Raw genomic sequence first — 3,718 nt, 5'->3', positions numbered from 1 at the left:
TGCGTTTAAGCTTATGAAAAGCTATGAGTCTATAATGCTCTTTTGCTCTGTAGATGCTCAATAAATGGTAGCCTGCTGACAGAGCATTCTGGTGTGTGACCAATTAGTTCTGCAGGGGATTCAGAATAACTCATTGTTCATGTGTTTCTAATGCTATTCAATCCTCCAAGGCCTCAAAAGAGGCTTGGCTAGTCTGGTAGACTGATGGATTAAGCACATCATTAGTGGCTTCCTCCTGTGTTACACATTGGTTTCATCAAAAAACAGATTTAAAGTGATTAATTCATTACCCAGAAATGATCTGCTCACTTTCTTCAGGAACATAGTCAAAATAGCTGCTCATAACCAGGCCTTACTCCACAGCACAGATAACAAAGTTTTCTTAATATGTCTGTTGGAAGGTAATATTTGTAACAGGTTGAAAGATCCCAGCCTGGCATTTATGGACTATTCAAGCATTCTTACCTTCAAGTGGTATTTTCTACACAAAGTTAAATGTGTATTTCAAATCTTGACAACTACAGAAATAGTTGGGCCAGAAGAATACAGTCAGGGCCTAGAGCGAGGAGACATGTACAGAGTTTGTTTCTCTGCCACAACACTACCAATTTATTGCGTGACCTTGGGCAAGTCAGTTCACGTTGACTGATGTATTATTTATTGAAAAAACAGTGTTCTAGAAGTTATGAAATGTTCATAATGGATTCCATGTATATGCCCATAAGGCGTACAAAAGATGGAACTGGTGCCTGCTGACTAAATTAAAGGACAGACCCGGTCAAACCGACAGTATAGAAAATCTGCATCTTCTGGAATTAATAAAGTTGTAAGGACTCTGTTGGAGGCTTAGTTTTGACACACACACCCCCCCCCCCGCCCTAACTACTCAATGAAAGGAAGATAGGAGTTCTCATTCAGGTTATTGTAGACTTATTTAGATAAATAAATGTTACATTCCCAGCCTTTTGTCTCAAACAAAGTGTGCAATATTTATTAACTAGGAGTCATTCTCTTGAGACACTATGTTAAGATGCCAGTCAAATCCAATGGGATACTCAAGCATAGGTGTAGCACAAGAAAATCTATTCTTTCCTAAATGAGTATGCTCTGGCCTAAGCAAGTTACATCTCCTTCCCTAAAGGTAACAAAATAAGCCCCATAAGGAGGCAGTTCGTCAGAATGAAGATCTTAGGTTTTAGAAATGAAGCACAGGGAGGCCAATCCAGGCCCCACAACATGTTAGCCCTGAGGCTTTGAGGATGGTAAATCATCTCTGAGCCTCAAATTCATTATTGTTGTTGCTGATGTTTTTTTATCTGTGAATGAAAATAAAAATCCTACCTTTTTGAAGTGTAGAGACAATATTAAAAACATGGGCAAAAATGAAACAAACCAAGCCAAAAATCAAAACCAAAAAAAAAAAAAATTTATATTGCATAATCTCAGTCCTTGTTTTTTTCCTTTTTCTTTAGGTATCTCTTGGGTGATGTAAAACATTATCAAGGCTTTAACTGAGAAAAATCTATGTGCTAGTGATGCCTGGGTTTATATCTCCAGCCCAGACCTCTCCCCTGATCTCCAGTGTCCTAACAACATCACTTGGATGTCTAATATAAATGTGAGATTTAATATGCCTACATGCTGAATCTCCTCTATGAACCTGACTTTATTACTCTCTTCCTCATCTCTTTTAGTTGCTTGGATCAAATATGATCAAGTATCCTGACATCATTTTGACTCTTTTCTTTTTATTGGTGAATTTATGTATTTATTTATTTAATTAAAATTTTAAAAACTTTTAATTTAAATTCCAGCTAGTTAACATACAGTGTAATATTAGTTTCTGGTGTACAATATAGTGATTCAACACTTTTGTACATCATCCAGTGCTCTTCACAGCAAGTGTACTCCTTAAATTTCCATCATCTAGTTCACCTATCTCCTCATCTCTCCCCTCTGGTAACCATCAGTTTGGTCTCTATAGTTAAGAATCTGGGGATCCCTGGGTGGCGCAGCTGTTTGGCGCCTGCCTTTGGCCCAGGGCGTGATCCTGGAGACCCAGGATCGAATCCCACATCAGGCTCCCGGTGCGTGGGGCCTGCTTCTCCCTCTGCCTATGTCTCTGCCTCTCTCTCTCTCTCTCTGTGACTATCATAAAAAAAAAAAAAAACCAGAGTGTAATTCACTGAGCATGATCCATTCAATGCCTATATCATGAGCACCTAAGACTTTGGTCCCTCTATTTATTGTAAGATGTTGTCCTCTAATGGACAAGAACGATATATATATATATATATATATATATATATATATATATATATATATCACTATAAAATAAGACAGCTAGCAGTCAATTGTTAAGTACAAAGTGAATACAACCAAGAACAAGTGGTTGGACTTCCAGAAAAAGTAGATAGAGTAGGAGGAACCTAAGCTCACCTCATCCCATGGACACAACTAGATAACACTCACATCAGTGTAAATAATCCATAAAATGATCCAAAGACTGGTAGAGCAAACTCCACAACTAAAGGTAGGTAAGAGTCCACATTAAAAAGAGTAGGAAGAGTGGAGATGCTATGGGGACCTAAATGGACAGTAGGCCATCAATGAGAGGGAGGGACCCATGGGCTCAGAGACAGGAGAGAAACAGATCATGACATTAGGAAGCCCACACAGAGAAGATGAATACTCATATTATTTGGCTGTAAAAACTAGAGGGGCCAGATTTCATGATTTCTTAAAACCAGTGAGACTTAAAGCCATGAGTTTAAAAAAGCAGGCTTAACTCTGAGAGAGCAATGAGAGCAATAGGAAACCAACTTTCTGCCCTTAAGGAGACAGCATGAAAAACAGACCTCTGCATCATAGTGCAGAAGCAGCAGTTTGAAAAAAGCCTGAAGTATAAGGGAGGCAGAGTTATTTACTAATCTCAAAGCATGTCCTGGAAGGACAGGGTTTGCTGAAGGACATCTTCAGGAACATCTCCTAGCCCCCAGTAGAAACACAGAGCCACCTTCCAGAGCCAGTGTGTGCTAAAATTCACTACCAAACAAATTCACACTAAAGCACCTCTCCACACACTTCAGGAGATACACCTTTTCCAGTCACACTTGTCTTAATCCCAACATTGTTGGTCCCCTCTCCCAGAGCACCATCAAACATGTTGCCAACACCATCTCTTCTGACCCACACACTTTGTGGGCTTTAGTCCAAGTGACAGTGGTGGCAGTGCCAGCAGCAAGGGAGTAGAAGACCAAAATGCACCTTCTTAAAATTGCTTCCACTCCTGCACACTAGTACTTTGCAGATCTTCCCAGGTGAGCCCCAGTCCTTGTGGTGGCAGCAGAAATGCTCACCTCCCAAGAAGACCAGCTCCATTTCCCACCATGGCTGGCCAGCTCCATTTCCCACCTGGTGGTGGCATCACATACTTTACCATTCACTCTTGGCCAAAACCTATTCAAACCAGAGTTACAAGCCTGGCAGTGTGCAAGCTGCCATGAGAGAGGCCAGCACGACTCCAAAGTGACTCCTTCCCTGGGGTGAGAGAAAGAAAACCACAAACCAATCAAACAGCAGTCCCAGTAGTGGGCTGGGGGCATGCAGTTGGTCTGATTGCAGACCCACCCACCAATGAAAATCTCTCTAGGGACTACATAGGCAAAGCATCTAGTAGTTTGGTTCTACTACCTCTCTGACAAATGCCTTGACTAAC

Source organism: Canis aureus, chromosome 5 (genome assembly GCF_053574225.1).
Source record: "Canis aureus isolate CA01 chromosome 5, VMU_Caureus_v.1.0, whole genome shotgun sequence".
NCBI lineage: Eukaryota > Metazoa > Chordata > Mammalia > Carnivora > Canidae > Canis > Canis aureus.
Note: the sequence above shows the minus strand (reverse complement) of the source record.